The sequence below is a fragment of the Quercus robur genome, chromosome 2 (assembly GCF_932294415.1).
Source record: "Quercus robur chromosome 2, dhQueRobu3.1, whole genome shotgun sequence".
In the NCBI taxonomy this organism is placed as follows: domain Eukaryota; kingdom Viridiplantae; phylum Streptophyta; class Magnoliopsida; order Fagales; family Fagaceae; genus Quercus; species Quercus robur.
Window position 1 is genome coordinate 21433461 of NC_065535.1, and position 22325 is coordinate 21455785.

General features: G+C 32.4%; 1 protein-coding gene and 1 long non-coding RNA gene across 2 annotated transcripts in view; one reads left to right on the forward strand and one right to left on the reverse strand.

Moving 5' to 3' along the window:
• LOC126712867 (ankyrin repeat-containing protein At5g02620-like) overlaps window positions 1-22325 on the forward strand; it is a 66639-nt gene that overhangs the window by 28062 nt on the left and 16252 nt on the right. The window lies entirely within an intron of this gene.
• LOC126712871 (uncharacterized) lies at window positions 71-967 on the reverse strand. The gene is made up of 2 exons (XR_007651179.1): window positions 638-967; window positions 71-288 (listed from the first exon to the last, which is right to left on the reverse strand). It is a non-coding gene; the product is annotated as an uncharacterized LOC126712871 (long non-coding RNA).

A 22325-nucleotide genomic window follows, 5' to 3' on the forward strand; every position in this document is an offset into this window, starting at 1 on the left:
TAAAAGTATTGGGGTGTCCCTCAGAGAAAAGTATTCAAGTTTTTTTTTTTTTTTTTTGTTTTTTTGGAGCTAAGAATGATAGAAAACTTTTATTAGACGGTAAACGAAAGATACAAGTAAAGCTAGATAAGAACTAGCACTGGGGGGAACATCAACTAAACATTCACACTAAAACCACCCACACTAAAGCACCAGTCCTCTCTATACTCTTTGCGCTGCCATTAAACGCTGATATTCCTCCAACAATCCATTAGCACTTTCAAAAATAAACTTCGGGTGAACCTAGACCTGCACAAAATAGAACCGAAATAAACTTCGGGTGAACCTAGACCTGCACAAAATAATGCATCTGTCTTATGATCTGCAAATTGAAATCTAAAACAATTATTCATGTGATGAAACAGCCACCATATCCTCTAAGTTTAAGATAATGCAGTAGCCATATCTCACACAGGCATTTAATCAAACAGTTCTATGGCATAATCAAAAGCAACAGCTCTATAGAACCTCAAAAAATCGAACAAACAAGAATAAAACCAAACCAAGAATTTCTACTATAGAAATTCGCACATGGATATTAAAAAAGAAACTTTGTGGATTTAAACTCAGGGAAAGAATGAAAGGGAAAAAAATATACCAGGTGCTGGGTTCTTGAACGGTGCGGCTGAACCACCAAGGCACTGCCGGGACAAGAGCAACAAGACGGTGGAGGGAAGCTCTGCGGTGGCTCTGATTCTACCACCTCTCTCTCTCTTTTCTGTCGGTTAGAGGTCTCTGCTCTCTATCGTGTTATTGAATTTGTTTTGTGGAAAAGTGGGGAACACGTGCATCTCACATGCTTTTTCTGTTAGTGTTTTAACGTTAGACTAACTGAAGTACTGATTTGACAAGTATTTATAGTTTAAGGAGTAAATTGACTGACATAATAGTTTAAGGGGTGTTTTGGCCAGTGGTTAAAAGTTTAGGGGGTGTATGAGCATTTTTCCCTATCAAAAAAGCCAAACCTCACTTGAAAATATATAAAGAAAATGTTTTCTATTATATCAATGTTTATTTATGTTCAAAAGTTATACCAGAAGAACAAAGATAAATAAATAAGCAAAAGTTTTAATTGATGAGAAAAAAAATACACAAAGAGAGTGTTACTGTTTAAAGAATTTAAATAATAATTTATTATTTTTCATAAAACTGATTTATAAGTAATAAAATTTGAAAATAATTATATAATGAATTCAGTAATTTCATATTTTTTTTCAAGTCAATATCTAAAATCTTAGAGGGACAAAAGTTTACCATATATGGTTTAAAATTGTTATGATTTAATTAATTTGTGAGTTTTTTTTAATTGTGAGTTTTTTTATTTATTTAATTAATTTGTGAGTTTTTTTTTTTTTTTTGGGAACGTAAGTTGTACTTTTTTTTTTTTTTTCGACAAAACGTAAGTTGTACTTAAGGTATATTACTAAAAATCATTACATAAAAATTGTTAAGTTCTCTTTTTTTTACCAGTCATGTGGCCTCATTCCATTAGGCAACACATGCCACCTCATCGTATTTTATAAAAGAAAAGAATGGGTTTTGGGCCAAGTTCTTTTAAATCCCAAAGAACCCAAAATTCTTCCAATCACATGGATTGGGCTTTTGCTAGATGTTTCTCATGGCTCACATTTCTAAACTTCATGGAATGGGCTCACAGCCCACATATTTTTCTACTCAATGGATTGAGCTCATGGTCATCATGAAATGGGCTCACAACCCGTGTTTCTCTTGCATCACGGATCAAAGCTCATTATTTTCTCATTATATCAAGGTTCATGACCTATATTATTTCTCTCATCCTTAATGAAACGAATCTACCTTCCCCAATAAAAGCCCAGAATTACACAAAATGGATTTTGGAAGAAAAACGTCCAATTTCAAGGCAAATGGTTTATTTGGGTAACAAAATCATGAAGCCCTAATGGGTAAGTAATAGATTTAGGCTAAATGAGCACTCACATGATCAAGGCCCATGTCACAAGACAAAATATTGAGTGGCATGATAAAAACTTAAAGGATTAGCCCACCCTCACTTAAAATTCAGATTTTACAGTTCATTACAATTGCAGAATTACCGCTTGTACGTAACAATCAAGAAAAACCCACTAATCTCGATTGAGACATGAACTGAGAGTATGAAACCTCTCCAAATACCTTGGCTATATTTAGTCAAATTGGGGTAAATCCAATAATTTTAGAGCAAAATATGAAATTTTACCAACTTTGACCCTCCGACCATTCGATCAGAACATGTCGAATGAAGGATTGCGTTGTGACAACAAGAAATTGGATAGTTATTGCATCCAATAATTGCATCCTTTAAATTGGATAGTTATTGCATCCAATAATTGCATCCTTTTACAGTTTTGGAGAGTGAAAGTAAAATTATAGTGATACTCCTAACTTGTCGAATTTCCTAAGGTCGTCCAACAAAGTTTTAGACAAACTCAAGAATGGGGGCAATTGTAAGTAATTACTAATTAGTATCAGCATCTTCCGCACTAAATTAGCTGTTCATTCTTTCATAATAAAAAATAATTAAAAAAAATAGAGGATCCCATAAACCATGAAAATAAATGTTAAATATTAGCTCTGATACCATGTTAAATATAGCATTGATACACCATGTTGTATAGGCTAAAGTGGATGTGGAAGAGGAAGCATAGAATAAGAACACCGAGAACATGAGAGTTACGTGGTTCAGCCTTGACGGCCTACATTCATGGAGGAATCCCTTAAAGGTTACATCTTTATTATATAAGAGTGTAGTACAATAACTTGTGTTACAATAAACCCTAACATGAGTATATATAGGCAACGAAACCCTAGACCACTAGTACAAGTAGGAGTGGGCTTGGGCCTATTACATTGGACTAATATGTTTAATATATCTCTAACACCCTCCCTCAAACTTAAGGTGGAAGCTTGATGAAGGCTAGGGGTTGGATAAGTACGAGAAGATCACTTGGAGTTGCATTTGAAGAAACCACAATGAAGAATGTGCCAATTGACCAATTTTGGAGCTTCAAATGAAGAAACGGAGTCCAAAATTGGAATCTATGCGAAAAACTGAGCAAGATAGGCCATTTCGAAAAATTTTGACTTTTGGTCAAAGGTCAACGCAAAAGTCAAAGTCAATGGATACTGGTCTGGGTCGGTTCTAGGTTTCCAGGTCGGGTCACGAATCGGGCAGCAGAGCCGTTGACGTCATCCTATGACATGTCGCTAACGTGGACTAGGGCTGATGTGTACGTGCTTGCTTGGCTGCTGACGTGGAGTAATGACGTCATTAGATGACGTCAGGATGACATTAGCAGCAGTTTGTTGGCTTGTGAGAGTAGGTAACCGGCACGTGGAGGAGAGTTTAGGAATACTTTCGGCGCGTGGAGATGCGTGTAATATCCGATGAGCTCCAGGCACGTGTGACGTGTACATGCGAGTATTCCATCGGTGCGTGGCTGGAACTCCGATGAGCTCCAGTTGTTGACTGATACCGTGCACAACCCTCTAGTCAAATTGGGAAAATTTATTAGCGAATTGTTTCTATATAAATCCAAATGGTTCAGATACGCAATGATGATTAGTTTATCAGTCTAGCTGAATTAATGAAGGAACAATTTTATTGTGGTATATTCTCACATTGCATGGAACTGTTCACAAAATAACTAGAAAGTCTGCAAACAGCTATCAGATTGTTGCAAGAGATTCTTATGATATCTTTTTGTGCGAGTAAATTTGTATTTTGAGTGAAGACGCTTTTATCTGTATTAAACTTAATTAGAAAGCTGTGTTGCTTGGTTTGGATGATAAGCAATTGTAACGACCCTGATGAGATTTTGGTGTTGGCCTATTTCATGAAATTTTGTTGTAATGAATTCCAAGTGTATTGATGTAATTCAGTCAATGAAAAGTCTGGTTGAAGTCTGTATTTGAAGATGCGACTCAAAATACTAAATTTAGTAGCTTGCTTGACGTTTGCTCAAAGCTTGGTCAAGCGAGATACTAAACCCGCTCCTCTCAAGTGAATCATTAAGCTCGCATGACTCTTGCTCAAGCAAGATCGTGGAAAAAGTTCAATTTTGACTCTATTTTTTGAATTCTTAGATTAGGTTTGGTGGCATCACTTTGCACGTATTTTTCAATAGAGAAAAGGAGGCTACAATCTGTGCTATTCGGGAAGAAAACCTTGTGCCTTTCTCCTTGTATTTAATAGAAGAATACGTATCCTTTGTCCACTCATCTTGTGATCCCAAAGATCCTTAGGAGAGTGTTTGATTGTGTGAAACCAAGTACCTTTTGGTTTTCCCTAAAGAGTTCAATGTAGAGAAAAATTTCAAGGTGTTGTCTTGGAGTGCACCTAAGGTTTTGGTTATTGAAGCCTAGTCGCGGTAGTAAAAGGATTCATATATGATAAGTTCAGAGGATCCGAAACTGTTGTGGTGACACCAATGAGTCACCAAATAGGTCTTTAGAGTATAGTCACAAAGGTTTTTGCAACTAGTTAATAATCTTCCACTTTTTTATAGTAGGTTGCTTTAATTAGGTACATTACCCCGTAGTGGTTTTTTTTTTTTTTTTTTTTTTTTTTTTTTTTTTTTTTTTTTAAAGGATCTTCATTGATTTTCTACTTTGTCACCAAATCTAGTGTTTATTATTTTTGTGTATCTTGCTTTGCTTTATGATAAGGTGCATGTTGAATTGTGGTGATTAGAATTAATTCGTGGGTCACACAAATTAAGATTCATTTTTAATTAATATAATTGGTCGCAAACCCACGAATGTAATTTATTTTATAAGAATATAATGTAAAATTTGTAGGTTAAATAGTGCATGTGTTATTTTTAAGTATTTTATATTTTTATAAGTTTTGTGTAATGGAACATATAATGTGATTTGCATTCAACAACAATACATAGTGACATATGTGTGTATGTGTGTGTGTGTGTGTGTGTGAGGGGGGGGGGGGGGGGGGAGGAAGGGATCGTTGAGTTGTTAGTATGATTATTGAGGCATCATAAGCCCGAAGAGGGAATCCACTTGAGGAGAGGAGGAGAAGAGACAAAAGACTTTTGGGAGCTCCTATTGGGAAGGATAGGGTGTGGAGAGAGAATCATGGGGGGTAGGGGAAGTTTCTAGTGAGAAGTAGCTTACTACCTCTGCATTAAATAGTTGGTAACAGCTTTATCAGCTGCATTGATAAGGAAGAGACCTGAACAGTGGATTTCACAGTTAAGCAGCTCCTTCTACCACCTTCATCAGAAGCTTAAGGGGGTAGGTCTGAGGATAAGAATTTGGGTAGGTGGAGATGAGGGGTCAAGATTTGAAGTGCTAAGAAGTATATAAGGGAAGGGAACTTCTAGATAAAAGGGGAGGAAAATGATAGGCATTAGAACAAGAACATTGAGAGAAGAGCATGAACAATGTATTATTCTAAGTATCATTGGCCTCCTCGGGCGAACTTGTATTAAACCATTTATCTACTCAATTTGTGATCCTTAGTCTTTTTTCCCTATTTTTGTCTTCGGGCTAACCCCTCATTTTTGTTTAATCCACTCTCTTACAAATATATATTGACTTGGGCCTAGTTGAACTGTACTAACCTCACTATTCTAAGGGGACTTGGTTTGTTTAATCTTTGAGTCCTTACAATATATATATATATATATGATAAATTAATTTAATAAAAGATTTAAATTATATAATTATAATATTGTTTTATATAAATGGAGAATATGTTATTAAAAGGTTTATTATTATTATTATTATTATTATACCATAATTGGTTGAAGAATTTGAACATATCCAAGAATATTTAAAAAAAATTGTACATTCACATCCCATGGAATACATGTAAGGATGTGACATGTTACATTAAATTTAAATTATTATATAAGTTTAGAATTGTAACATTTTTTTCTTTCCAAATATAATTATAATGCTTATGTAAGGACTCAATTTGTAACGATCCCCAAGGAGTATTGGGTTCGAACGTTAAAGGCCCAAACAATAAAATTTGTAGAGAGTGGGCTAAAAGGCTAGGCCTTAGTTATAGGACAGCCGTTAGTCGTGGTGTTCGTGATGATTGCACAGAGGTGAACTTTGCTTGCCCAAGAAGACTTTCTCCTCGGCACGGCCTGGGTGGCTCTGGTTCTTGGCCCTGGTCCCAACCCCTTTTCTGGACTGCTTCCTTCTCCTTTTATACTAGCATTTCCCCTTCTCCAACGTCCACGTGTAGGTTTAGCTTTCTAGGGCTGATACTTGTCCTATCAGCTCATATCCAAAGTGGTTAGGGGTGGTTGTAAAAACTGAAAAGCATGGCTCTGTCAGGCGCAGAGTACTTAATTGTAGTAATGGCAGCCTTTTCCTTGTCCTTTATCGCCACATTGTTCAGGGGTCCTTTTCCCATCAATGCGGAGGCGTTAGCTTTTCCTTGAACCACTTCTATACTGTATTCGCTCTTTCTTCTGGGAGCGCTTTGGGGACTGCTTTTAATGGTGTGCTGCTCCTTCCTTTTAGGTTTTGGGATGCCGAGGACAGGATCGTCCTCGACTATATCTCTAGGCCATTTGGACTTCCGTTGCATGTCCTCGGCAACGCCTCTTCTCGGCGCGGGCCTTGGACCCTAATGTAAAGTGGGCCGGGATCACAAATTCTCTGGCCCCACAGCTTATATTATTGAAACTTGAATTTTAAGATAATTTTTTAAATATTTATCATTTTTATTACTTTTTATGACTGATATCTCTAATTTCTAATGCCTACTTTGTTTGTATTTCTTAGTCAAAAACTAAAGAGTTTGACGTCCCAAATAAAATAAAATATCATACTTTTCAACCCAAAAATTAAGGAAAAAAAAAATGAAGAAGAAGAAGTTTTGAGCCAAAAGACTAAAAAAAAAAGAAGGAAAAAGTGGGCCGGAGTAGACAAAAGTGGATTGAGTGGATAGAAGTGGACCGAAATGGCATGAATTGGACTGAATGAACAAAAGTGGAGCGAAGTGGACCAAAAGGATTAGATTGGATCAAATAAATAGAAGTGGGCCAAAATTGACCATTGTGGACCAAAGTGCTACAATAACGTGGCTCAAAAGGTGTGCAGCAACAATAAATATTACGTTTAAACTTTTAGATACTATATAGATTTTGTTGCGTAATTAGCCAAGCAGTCTAAACTGGGAATTTTCATAATCTACTTAGGTTGGACTAGGAATTGATTGGTTTTGGTTAAGGGAAACTGTGTAGGTTTTAATAAAGGATTTGACTTAGTTTGAGATAGTTACCCTCCAAGAAGAAGAATGAGGATTAGGAAGAGAGCCCAAAGAAAGTGGAGGAAATTATATTCATGTTGATGCATCAGAATTTTCAAATGGCTCCTAGTATTTATACTAGGGAGCAAAATAAAAATCAAGAAAATCTCAAGATTGTTCCTCTAACTAGCCGACCAGCTACTTGTAACTATTAAATTAACTGTCTTGGTCGTCTTTCTCTTTGTTCTTGATCTTGGTGACATGCTTAGTCATCCACACGTCATGCTTCATTGTTATGATCATGGGTTGGTTTGCATGTTTGGGCTCATTATATTGCCTTCCCCTTTTAAACCACCTTGCCCACAAGGTGAGGGTTTGCTATTTTAGGGTGTGAAGTGGTTCCCAAGTTGCACCTTCCTCTCGTGTGCCATGCCATTTGACTATGATTTCAGTGGTTGTTCAATTGCCGCTATGGCTTTATCTACTGGTGACAGAGTGGGTATTGGAGTGATATTCTTAACCAATTTTGGCTCTAGACCGGAAACATTACAAATTGGATACATTTTGGAATTAGAGGGCAAATTTGGTTGTATGCAACTTGTCTAACCCTTTGGATGATTTGAAAAGGACCAAAGAGCATAGGTTCTTCCTGTTCCTGACTACTAGTGACTTCTACTTGTAGGAGAGCAATTTGAGGAAGCCCCAATCTCCCACGCTACGACTCTTTGTCAGTCCTATGCCAATCTACTTGCATGGAGCTTCATCCTGGGGTACTAGCAGGTTGTGCTTTAGAAGGTTGAGGATTCCTTTCCTGGATTTTAGGTGGTCATCCATAGCTTCAAGTTTAGCGGTGCGAGGGATGTATTGTAGTAGCCTTGGGAGAGGAAATCCACCTGGAGCCTCAAAGGGGGTCAATTTGTGGAGTCGTGATAGTTGGTGGCTTGGTGCCAAGCATACCATTGTTTGGAATGTTCTCCTGTATAGCACCTGAGGTGTTCAATACTTTTATTCAGTACCTCAATTTGGCCATTAGATTGTGATTTGTGGGTGGTAGGGAGTGGACATGGCCAAGGTAATCCCTCACACTTTAAACAATTCGCCCCATAAATGCCCCGAAAAAATAGTGAAAGGAACAATTTTGACCCGTTGATTGATTTATTGGAATTAACCAACTTGATTAAGTTAACCAATTAAGCTATTCAATGGGTTTCTGATTTACAAGCAACAACAAATGAATCACATAGATAAAGTAACACACTAATATTGATTTGTTGACAAAGTGAAAAACCAATGGATGAATCCAAAGGAAAAACACTACGAGCGTAGTTACCACCAACCCTAAGAAAAAGTCATTAAAACTTACAAAACTAGTGATTATAGCTATTTGAAAATTATATTGTAGAGTTCTATACGAATCAAATATGGCATAGACGTTTTCAACGTTTGTTGATGGAATTGATGCCCTTTCAACCAAATCTGATGACATAACTGGGCATGAAATATTACGTTTGTCATGTATTTTCCTCCTTAATCCATATTCACTATTCATCCATTTTCCTTTTCTGGTTTGCAACTACTCATTCTTGTCATTGTAGACATCATTCACGCACAAATATTCTAATTAGTCATTCTTGTAATTTTACTCTTTATTGTTGAAAACATCAAAACAATGAAATCAGGGAGATCACAGTCGTAGTGTTGACATTAGTCACTCTTGAATATTCTAATATAACAAGTTTACTCTTTACTCTTTGTTGGTGAAAAGAAAATGAAATCAGGGAGATCACACACATCATTGCCTTATTGTTGGTCACTTTATATTTTGCTGATAACCTTTATGAAAATTTTCTCTAAGATATGAAACTATAGAAATATTAAAAGAAAAAAAGAAATTATGTTCAAATATTTTGAATTAAAGGTCTGTTTGGATACCGCTTATTGCTGAAAACTGAAAATACTATAACAAAATAATTTTTAAATGTGTGAATAGTACTGTGGGTCCAGTTTTAATGAAAATTTTGTTGAATTCCATACTTGTAGGTCTCGTGAATAGTGTATGAGACCCACTGTTTAAAATGCAAACGCGCTGAAAAACGTTTTCAGTGCAATCCAAACTAACACTAATTGTATTTGGTTTGGTGTAAAAATTTGTCAAGAGTTGCCGTGAAGAAATTGAACAACGTATTTTTTGCTCAAGTGAAACCAGGTTCTCGCTCAAACGAAACCAATCTCACGCGAGTGAAACTAAATCTCTCTCAAGCGAATCATTAATGCAGATAGAAAGTTCGCATGTATTTTGGCTTGACGTTCACTCAAGGGAAAAAGCATTAGAATTTGCAATCTAAGTTTTGCTTAAAGAAGGATTCATCATTCATGCTCAGTTTTTATCTTACCTTCAGTACCTGTATAAACTACTCAATGCAAGACTTTTTAATAGAGAGAAATGTTAGAATTATTATGCTCCAAAAACCATTATATGATTTCTTATGAAGTAAATTTTTTTATTCACATACATGGTTATAAGAGTACATTTATTATTTAGCACATCAAAATGTATATTAATTGTTAATCTTGATGTGACATTATTTTTTTCATAGGAAGTTCCCATATATAAGCACGTGCCTTATGTCATTTTGATTCTAAGAGCATCCACAGCAGAGCTCTTAAATGTGTCAAATGCTATAATATTTGGCATTTGGCACATCTAACATAAAAAAACAGAGCTTTATTATATGTGTTAAATGTGTCAAACTTTTGCAACATGCTACAGTACCGTTGCATTTTTGACACGGTACGGACTCAAATGGCATTTGTACTTCATTATTTTTTTATTCATCTTTCTCTCTCATCTCACTCTGAGCCACTCTATCTCCACTTCTTCGGATCCTGCTTTCTCTCCTCCCTCTCTGTCTAATCGCCCTCTTTCTAGTGAAGGATGGGTTCCGATGTGGGTATATTTTGGCATGGGCTCCGGCATGGGTTAGGTGATGGTGTGGGTCGTGGGTATGGTGTCGTGGTGGGTCGTGGTGAGGTGGGTCGTGGCGAGGTGGGTCATGGACTCACGGTAGAGGTGAGTGGGTTTTGATAGGTGGGTTCAGATGGGGTTTGGGGTGGTTTCCTTCATCGGATATCTCTCTATCGGCCTGTAGTGGTGGGTTTTGCTTTTGGGGTTTGATTTGGTTGTGTTTTTTGCCGAGCCGATCTCTTTGGTTGTGTTTGATGTGGGTTTTGCTTTTGGGTTTGTTTGATTTGCCGTGTTGATCTCTCTGGTTATGTTTGTTTGTTTGTTGTTTTTATTTTATTTTTTTATTTTAAAGGTGGTGTTGGTGGATGTGGGTTTGTGCCGGTGGTGGTTGGTTAGTGTTGTTGCGGCAGTGGTTGTTGGTGACTGTTGATGCAGCAGTGGTCGATGTGCCATTGTTGTTGTTGATGGTGATGACAAGGAGGAGATAATATATTATTTTAATGCATAGTAAATATTATTTTAATGTATAGAATTGAATGATAAAACATCTGATAAATGAAATATTGTAAAATAATGTGGTAAAATAATAAAGTAGGCTTATGGTGTGTCAAAATGACATTTTTTATGAAACATCTGCTACGGATGTTCTAATAAACTCAATTTATTTTAGAGTGAATTTCTTGTTCATCGGACAACTCAAAAGACATTTTTATTAATTTGTACATTTTTTTGGCTTCGTTTGGAAGTTCATAAGAGAATGAAATTGAATGATCATAAGGAAATGGAAAGGAATGGAAAGAAATAGAATGTATTTAAGTAAGGAAAATGAATGGAAAAGAATAAAATTAAGTAACCTTGATTGGATGTTTTAAAATAAAGGAATAAAAATGAATAAAAATAAATGGAATTTAAGTAATCTTGTTTGGGAGTAACATGGAGGAATTGGAATGAAATCATTTTATGACAATATTATTATTAGACGCCTATTTTAAAATAAATGATTGAATATATAGGAGTATTTTGAGAGTTTTAGTAAAAAAATTTTAAATCTAATTTCATTCTCTCCCATTTCTCTTAATTTCAAGGGAATGAAAATTTGAGATTTTAAGATAATAGAGAGGAACAAGTGTTTCCTTCTACATATTCCATTTCCTCCCACTTGCTCCGCTTGGGAGGAGGGAATGGAATGGAAAGGAATAAAAAGAATAATTTTAAAATATTCTTCTATTCTCTTATTTGGGAGTTTTAATGGAGGGAATGGAAAGTCCATTCCCTTATTTTGGAGTTTAAATGAGAGGAAATGGAATGGGTAGGAGAGAACACTCATTTCTCTCTATTCCCTTTAAAACCTCAAATTTTCATTCCCCCGAAATTAAGAGGAATGAGAGGGAATGAAATTAGATTTAATGATTTTTTTACTAAAACTTCCAAAATACCCCTATATATTCAACCTTTTATTTTAAAATAGGGGTCTAATAGTAATATTGTCATAAAATGATTTCATTCCATTCTCTCCATGTTGCTCCCAAACAGGATTACTTACATTCCATTCATTTTCATTCATTTATTTTAAAACATCCAATCAATGTTACTTAATTCCATTCCATTCCTTTCCCTTACTTAAATACATTCTTTTCCCTTATTTAAATACATTTCATTCCATTCCATTCCATTCCCTTATGACCATCTCATTCCATTCCATTCCCTTATGAACTCCCAAATAAGGGAATGGACTTTCCATTCCCACCATTAAAACTCCCAAACAAGGGAAGAGAAGAATATTCTAAAATTATTATTTTTTCATTTATTTCCATTCCATTCTATTCTCTTCTTCCAAACGAGGCCTTAAGGACAAAGTTTAACTACGAAATTTGTTGTAATTAAACCTTAGTCAATATCTTTTTATTGTAGGTAAATTTTGACAAATCCACCGTGCTTGCAAAATTTCTAAAAAAATTAAAGATTAATAGCTATGTCATTAATAAATTGTTTAAATTGCAAGTTTTTATAGTTTAAAATTATACATAAAATATAATTTTATAGATCATATGGTAAATAATATCCGATTGACACAAAAAATTTGACATGCGTATTAAGAACATAAAGAACATGCAATTTTGTAATGTTGTAACCTTATGCTGCAACTAATTTTGAAACTAAATTTTGTCCTTATTTTAAAATTATGATTTAACCTTTGGTGGATTCCTCAGTTGCAAAATGAAATGCCTACACTAAGATATGATGAGTGAGCATTCAGCATGCATATACAAGAGCTTAGCTCACATGGATGAGAGTTAGGATCATATTTAAAATGATATTAGAGAGCTACACAATGAACGTGATGGCAATCATTGAAATCTTTCCCCTTGTTTATTGGGCTTACATGTATTAATTGAGTTTTTAATAGGATTTTTTGTTATGGAATTTCCAAATGGAATATGTTAAGTTTTCCTTGAAAAAGGTAATGCTCAACTTTTAACCTATCTTTTGCACCTAAGTACAACCCTTAATGGTTTCTCCAAAAAATAAATAAATAAATAAATAAAAATACAACCCTTAATGTATGACTTGTCAAGAGAGAGAAAGACTGCCACACCAAGAGTAACATCGAGAAAACCTTGTTCCTTTTTAGATGAGAATATGTACGAAATTCTCAGACCTGTGATATGCAAAAAAAAAAAAAAAAAAAAAAAAAAAAAAAAAAAAAAAAAAAGAGAGAAAAATATACGCCAAAGAAAAATAATCACACACAAGACAGTATTTATGTAGTTCGGCAATTTGCCTACGTCCACGGAGTTGCAGGGTTTCACTATTCTCAGGAAAAAAGATAGAGTGCGACAGTACATTTTTCTCTCTAAAAAACGACATCAAAACCCTAATCTCCAAAACAACAGTTTTTATATCTTGCGCATAAGATTCATAATGGGCTACAAAAACGGGCCAAAAATTTTTTCCCAGGGCATTGCCCTCAGACCCCTAAGCTTGGGCCTATCGGCCCAAGCCTTCGCTCCATGGACAAAGCTTCAGACAATCTCCCATTAAAAACTGTAACAACATTATTTTGGGTCGGGTCATAATCCATATCAAATACAACTAAACTCCACAAAGCCCAACATTTTCTTCCTTGGCCAGGCTGAAAATTCCATATATATTTCCCATTCATTCTGTGATCCCAAAGAGAGTGATCATATTCTTTTTGGAAAAGTTCATTGACACTTTTCATTACATCACAGGGGCAATTATTTGGCAATGAACGATAATTGACTAATTCCTCCAAAGGCTCTTTAGCTTTGGTGAAATACAACTTACAAGCTCACTGTGGATTGATTCTGGTTCAGTGTAGTGTTGCAAGTGCGTTCTTCAATTCAAACATTCTGGACCGTTGCTTTTAGTGAAAATTTCCTTCAAATTAACCCAAACTTCATTGTGCAGATATATATATGGATAAGAGGATACGACTGTGCTCACAGTAGTAGAAGATCTAGAGGAAGTAGATACATTGGAATTCGCATTGGAAGCTATCGACAAGCAAGATTGAAAGTGAAAGATTAATAATTTGCAAAGAAATCAAAGACGAAAAACTCTTCGATGAAGCTTAATTATGCTCTGATACCATATTAAAGTTTGGTCTCAGAGATGGACGAAGAGAAAAGGAGCAAAGGTGCAAAGTGCTCGGATGAAAAAAAATTCTACCATTGTGATCAATTTCATCAAGCTTACAAATTAATTTACATAACCCTATTCTTATATAGGAGAAACAGAGTGATCAAAGGGAGAAACTAAAGTAACTACTTTACAGACTCCACTAACTAATCTTAACTAATTGGATATTTCCATGCGGTATAACAGTAACCTATACACCAACATAACCAATGCGACCTGTCGTATAGCAGGCACTGCAGCTTTTGTTCATCATCTTCAACACTTTCCTTGAACAGACAACAACGGAAAAAAAAAACACTGCACAAGTGGGCAAGCACATAGTTTTATGGACATTTGATTCGCTGTGATATGTCTTTAATGTAATGTATATTACAATGATGTGACCAGGGACAGAGGCATTTATTGATTAGGGGGCAATGGCTCCCCAAATTTTTTATTAAAAAATATAGTATATATATATATACACATGAATTTTAGCAATTTTGTTCAATAAAATTACATTTTGCCCCTTTAAAAATATCATTGCTTCTTTTTAGAATAATGTTAGAGGCACAAACTTATCAACAACATTTTTACAAACCGTTGAGGTACAAATTCTTATTAGTTCGCATTTGAACCCACCACTTACATCATTTTTTTACCTGTCAATAACTACTCATCATATTAGCAATTTGTAAAAAAAGTTTGTAGCTGTAGTATTTTCCTTATCTAAAGGCCATTAAAAATTTTATAGATTTAAAATTTAAAACAAAATATACAAGCCCAAAAAACTTATCGCAATAAAAAAAAATTACCGATAGTAAAGTTAAAAATAATTAAGCCTAATTAACCAATTTTACTAAAAACAAACAATTAGCCTTTTAAAAAGTTTTTTTTTTTTTTAATTGTGTCTTTAGACTCTTTACCTAGTAGAAGATGCACGCCACAAAAAAAAAAAAAAAAAAAAAAAAAAAAAAAAAAAAAAACCTCAATAGATAAGAAGCAGCAAAGCCAATGGTTAGAGCCGCCCTCCATAACTTCAAGTCCTAATTCCGTTCCTAGATGTGATATTAAGATTTTTAATTTATTTTATTTTTTCTAATATTACTATAATCTAAAATTACAAAATATAAAATAAACAAAAAATAATACAACTTTTGCTTGTGAGTGATGAAGAAAAAGTAATGGATTCATATCTTCACTATTAACAACTTGCCACGTGGCAAAAATTATTTTATTTTATTTTGTGGTTGTAACATTTTTCTTTAGGTTTTAAGAGCTTCGGATATATATTATACCCAAGGTCAAGGAGATTAACACCCAAGTACCTAGTACCTAGTACCTAGTAGGATTAGTGGTGGAGCTAGGAATTTTTGCCAAGCTAAATACAATAAGGTTCTTAATTAAAAAGAAAAAAAAGAAAAAAACAATAACTCAACAATGTTGTTCTCTATGTTCTTTCATGATGCTAAAATTGATTTTGAACTCAATTTTTTAAACTCTTCTTGATATACATGGTAAAACTATCACTAAAAAATTCATTGTTTAATCTTGACTTCTATATTGAGTAGTAACATTTGAATCTTAAACAAATTTTCTCTTAAAATATACAACAATTGTGAATGATTTCCTCATAAATTACTCACACTTTAAAAACTTAAATTTATAATTTATAATCTAGTTATATTTTCTTTAAAGAAAATGTAAACAATAAGGTGAATAAACTGTATAAAATGTACTGTAAAAAAAACATAAACAATCTATAAAAATACCTCCCTGAAATAATTATATATACATGCCACATTAAGTATAACTATACAAGCAAATCACTATTGTCAAAACTGAATATATATATAAAAACATAGAATAACTTAATATAAAATAAAATAGTGAAAGTTGACTGTATATTAGGCAAGAAGTCGGAGTTTTTTGGCTAAATATTGTAAAAAACGGAGTTTATTGTTGTTATAGGTACTGTTCAAAGTTATTTAGTAAAATGAGGAGAGAGACTGAATTTCAGCAATACCGTTGCCGAAATTGTAAGAAAAAGTATGAGAGAGAAGAAAGTTGAGTGATGTGATAGGGGGGAGAAAAAAATGAATTTCGGTAATGAGATTACCGAAATTCTTGCCCTGCCCAACCTCTGCCTGTGAAGTGCCCTAGTGCATGCTAGGGGGAGTGCCCAAATGGTTTACCAATTGTGGCAACCAAGTTGCCGAAATTGTAGGGAATTGAGGAGAGAGAAAATATGAATTGTAGCAATCAAGTTGCCGAAAATGGGAGGAAAAAGAAAACAAACAAATTATGGTTGCCGAAATCTTGGGGAGGAATTAAAAAAAAAAAAAAAAAGTTCTACATCCACAACATTTTTACAATATTTTCACAATAAATCACATGTGGTTAGTTGTTATTAGTTCAAATTTGAATTTAACACTGAGATTACTTTTTTAATCCAACAATAACAATTAGTAATAACCCGTCACTTAGGATTTGTTGTAAAAATGTTATAAAAATGTTGTAAACATATCATTTTTCAACAAAAAAAAAAAAGTAGCAATTGATTTGTGGCAATGGCATTGCCGAAATAGAGGGGAAAAAATTGTGAGAATGGATTTGTGGTAGGTAATGGCATTGCCGAAATAGAAGGAAAAAAAATTTGTGGGAATGGATTTGTGACAATGGCACTGCCGAAATAGAAGGGGAAAAAAATTGTTGCAATTGATTTGCCGAAAATTGGAGGAGAGAGAGAGTTGTTGAATAAAAAAAAAAATACAGTACACATATTCTTATTCTTTTGTAGTTTTTTTTGACCTGTTTTGTGTGTATGTCATGTTCTTTCATTTCGTATTGTAAAAGTACCCTATGAGGAGTCAATCAACCAATCACCTCAGCTCTTCCTCTAATTCTTATTCTCTGCTTGGAATATATTCATTGATCATTCCCAATAAAACCACCTATTGATATCACGCCTAAAATCTATCTCATAGATTCTTTTTTGGAGGAGAGAGAGAGTTGTTTGAATAAAAAAAAATACAGTACACATATTTTTATTCTTCAGTAGTTTTTTTTTATTTGTTTTGTGTGTATGTTATGTTCTTTCATTTTGTATTGTAAAAGTACCCTGTGAGGAGTCAATCAACTAATCACCTCAGCTCTTCCTCTGATTCTTATTCTCTGCCTGGAATATATTCATTGATCATTCCCAATAAAACCACCTATTGATATCACGCCTAAAATCTATCTCATAGATTCTTTTTTGTCTTTTTATTTTTCCTCTTCATAATAAAAGGCAAGTATCCTCGCTGAAGGATTGCATCTCCTCACAAAGTTACATCCTTCAATTGTTCAGTTACTCTTTTGCTTTGCTTCAGTGTGCACAACTAAGGATTGTAAGTTTTTAGTTAATGTAAGTTTTTTTGCTTTGCTTATTAACTTACAGTTCTAGAAATTAACAAATTTATTATTATTGTATAAACATATGCTTTGTAAATATTAGAAGCTAATACATTGTAAAATATTATGTATTGTTGTAGTTAATATTATTTGTATGCCTATGATTATGATTATTGTTGTTGTTGTTATTATTATTCAAATTTTAGATTAATGAATTTTTTATGGTTATCTAATTGTTTTTTTTTTTTTTCAAGTATCATTCTATAATTCTCACTCTTTCAGTTGGTATCACAATTGTGGTAAGCATCTCAACTTTTTAATTAAATTTATGTATGTGTTTTGTTAATTTTGAAATTATTTAATATTATTTATTGTTATTATTATAGTTTATGTTGTTGTTGTTATTATTCAAATTTTAGATTAATGAATTTTTTATGGTTATTTGATTGTGTTTTTTTATTTTTTATTTTTATTTTTTGTGGTAAGTATCACTCTATAATTCTCAGTACTCTTTCAGTTGGTATCACAATTGTGGTAAGCATCTCAACTCTCTAATTAAATTTATGTATGCGTTTTGTTAATTTTGAAATTATTTAATATTATTTATTGTTATTATTAGCATATGACCACAAAAATTGTAATAAATTGTATTATTGTTATCTTTTTATAATTAATTTTACTTTGTTATTATCAATTATTACATCTATTACTTGGAAAAAATATATTGCATAATATGTTTGTTAGTTTATAATAAAGATATGTATGTATATTATTATTATTATTTAGTACAATAAATCGTACATTTGTGTTTCTTTTTCTTCAAAGTTTAGTTGGTATAAAAATTTATTAAGTTTCTTGAATCTTTACTTTTTAGGGTGGTTATAGGTTGGGAAATGAAAATTAATTATATGCTTTATAAATATTATACGCTAATATATTGTAAATATTATATATGGTTATATTATAGTTAATACTAATTATTGTGTGTATGATTATTTTTGGTAAAACTATTATTATTATTATTATTAAAAATTTTGCTTCATAAATCCTTTATTTGAGTTTCTTTCAATTTTATTATGAACTATAAGCATTGTAAGTTATATTTAATATTTAGCATAAAAAACTGTCATAATCACTATATATTAATTTTATTATTTTTTATTATTGTTCTTTTGTTTTTGTTTAGGATTATATTTTTTTAGAAGATATTTATGATTATCTGATTGTGTTTTTTTTGTTCTTTCTTTCTTTTCTTGCAAGTATCACTTTATAATTTCTACATTCCTTCACTTCATATCGCAATTGTAGTAAGCTTCTCGGCCCCCTAATTTAATTGGAAATTATTTTCTTAGTTTGTAATTTTTTATATAGATGGTTTGTAAAAAATATACCTTTAAATGGATGTTGCATGGTTTAACTCATTGTAGCATTTAATGTAGGATATATTTGAAATGGAGCCTGGGCCATTCGAGCATTTAACTCATTGGCATATTGAATGGGAAAAACATCTCGGTGGCTTCTTATGGGTTCTACACCCACGTATAACTCTACACTTACAAATCCATATTGGCAATCTAACATATTGAATATTGCATTGACACCATTATCATCTTCTACCAAAACTTGCTAGTAAGTCACATAATGTGGATGACATTGAAAAGGAAATCTATACCAAATAGTCAGTTTTGAATATTCTTTGTTTATATGAAGCATGGATGCTACTCCATCAAATAGATTTTCAAATGTAACACCCCGGCTTAATGGAAGCATAGAAGGAAGTGACCCTTCGTAATAAATCCCATTTTCGCTATGTTTAATTATTCTGTTGGAATGGATGAGAAAAATGAACAATTTTTCTGCCATCTACACTAAAACATAACAATAGTTTTAATATATTAACACTACACAACTATTACAATGCAATACAAAAAGGTAATCCATTAAAAATATTCAATGTTTAAATAACTAGAGCTGAGAGAATTTTATTAAAGAGAATTGGTTCACTGATAATTTATTACTGTCCATCATAGTAGTTAAAATTATTTTTTGTTTCCCTTTTCTTAAGTAACTTAGCAAAACATTAACATTTAGAAGGATTTGTTATGGTTACGTTAATTATTTTATATTGCTCTTCACTTTGCTTCTTCTAAAACAAGACAGATTATATAATGTTCTCATGCATTCATACGATAATTATCAAACAAATTTCTAATATCGTATAATTTTCTTTATTATTATTATACCTAAAACTTAGATATTAAGGTTTATGAGCTATACTAACCTTTTTTTTTTTTGGTTTTCTTATAGCATACGTGTATATTATAGGCTAACAAACTAAGTATTTCTTTAAGGAAATATATGTCAATTTTGAAATATATTTTTGCTATATGAAATTTTAGGCAAGAATTCATAGACAAATAATTTAAAACATGTCATACAAATCAGTTCATATTGCAAAACACATAATACAAAAACAAGATTTGCATGAACAAATAATTTAATAAAAAACAAGATTTTCATGCTTAGCTATGCCCCTAAAACATATCTACATGAATATTATATATAAAAAAAAAGTAACTACTTAAGAGATGTAACTCACATTGTAAGAGATAAAGAACGGATAGATATTTGCAAGTGTTGTTCCTTATAGTTGTTTGTAGAATATATGGCACGCATGAATTGAAAATGGTTGGTAGAATTATGAGGGGAATAAGAGTGGAGAAGAAGGTTGATGGAATTTTTAGGAGAAAAAGAGTAGAAAATAAGAACCGTGAAAACTTCAGTAACATTAGTGTTGTTTAAATAGGATGCAAGTTTCATATAAGTTAAATTCTTAGATTTTAAACTATAAAATTAGATACGCAATTGACCAAATACAACACAACATAGATGGGACACTTTGCAAATAATCTCTGCGAAAATCTCAATTTCTTTGTTTTTGTTTTTGTGTTTTTGTTTTTAGTGTGCACATCAATAATTTTTTTTCTTCCATATTGTAAGAATCTATGTACTTTTTTTTTTCTTTTACAGCATGCACATCAATCATTTTTTTTCTTCTGTGTAAGAATCTATGTACTTTCTTTGGATTTTTTTGTTTACAGTGTGCATATCAATCATTTTTTTCTTTCGTGTAAGAATCTATGTACTTTCTTTGCTTTTTTTTTTTGTTTATAGCGTGCACATCAATCATTTTTTTCTTCTATATTGTAAGAATATATGTACTTTCTTTACTTTTTTTTTTGTTTACAGCATGTACATCAATTATTTTTTTCTTCCGTATTGTAAGAATCTATATACTTTTTTTTTTTTTTTGCGTGCACATCAATCATTTTTTTCTTCTATAAGAATCTATGCACTTTTTTTTTTTTGTTTATAACGTGTGCATCAATCATTTTTATTTTTTATTTTTTATTTCGTATTGTAAGAATCTATGTACTTTTTTTAGAATAAGAATCAATGTACTCATTGTACTTGAATCTATCATTATTTGTTTCATAGGGTACTTTTACAATACGAAATGAAAGAACATGACATATACACAAACCAAACTGCTTCGGTAAAAAAAAAAAAAAACAACTAAGAATAAGAATACGTGTACTATTTTTTTTTTTATTCAGACAACTCTCTCTCTCCTCCAATTTTCGGCAAATTAATTGCAACAATTTTTTTCCCCTTCTATTTCGGCAATACCATTGCCACAAATCCATTCTCAAAAAATTTTTTCCCTTCTATTTCGGCAATGCTATTGCCATAAATCCATTCCCAAAATTTTTTTTTCCTTCTATTTCGGCAATGCCATTGCCACAAATCCATTCTCACAATTTTTTCCCCTCTATTTTGGCAATGCCATTGCCACAAATCAATTGCCACTTTTTTTTTTTTTTAGAAATGATATGTCCACAACATTTTTACAATAAATTCTAAGTGGTAGGTTGTTATTGGTTGTTATTGTTGGATTAAAAAAGTAATCTCAGTGTTAAATTCAAATTTGAACTAATAACAACTAACCACATGTGATTTGTTGTGAAAATATTGTGGATGTAACATTTTTTTTCTTAATTCCTCCCCAAGATTTTGGCAACCACAATTCTTTTTTTTTTCCCCTCCCATTTTTGGCAACTTGGTTGTCACAATTAATATTTTCTCTCTCCTCAATTCCCCACAATTTCGGCAACTTGGTTGCCACAATTGGTAAAGGCTAGGCAGGACAAGAATTTCGATAATCTCATTACCGAAATTCATTTTTTTTTCTCTCCCTATCACATCACTCAACTTTCTTCTCTCTCATATTTTTTTCTTACAATTTTGGCAACGGTGTTACCAAAATTCAGTCTCTCTCCTCATTTTGCTAATTTGCTAAATAATTTTAAACAGTATCTATAATAACAATAAACTACGTTTTTTTTTGCAATATTTAGCTAAATAACCTCTAGAAGTTGAGTATAAAAAAAAAGAAAAAAGAAAAAGTAGAAGTTGGTACTTTTGCAATGTCATCCGAATGGTCTCATCAAAATTATTTTCTAAGCCAACAGTGCAAGCTAACTGTAAGCCAACTAGATAATAATTCACCTATCAACTACAATCAAATGCATTCTTAGTAGTCAACACTCAGTGCACATTCACATACAAAGAGAGATACACAAAAAGCGGCGGATCCAAGAATTTATATTTGGAGGTTATATATAATTTTTTTTTTGGTGTGTGTATGAAATGTAAAATAGTATTGTACAATATTTTATAATTAAATATGTATAAACCAAAGTATATTTAATTAAAATTAAACAACCATGAGACAAAATTGAAAAAATGATTTAATATCTTTAATCAACTATAAAATGGGCAAAGTCGCAAAACATACAATAACATAAAAGTTAAACATTTTTGTTCAAAACTGTAACTTACGCTCTTTAAGAGAACTAAAGTCATTAAGTATTGAGTTAACAGTAAAGTTCTCAGCAATTTTCTTTTCAATGTAGACAACTAAGTTATTTGAGAGAAACTCATCCTCTATTTTGTTGCGCAATCTTGTTTTAATAATTT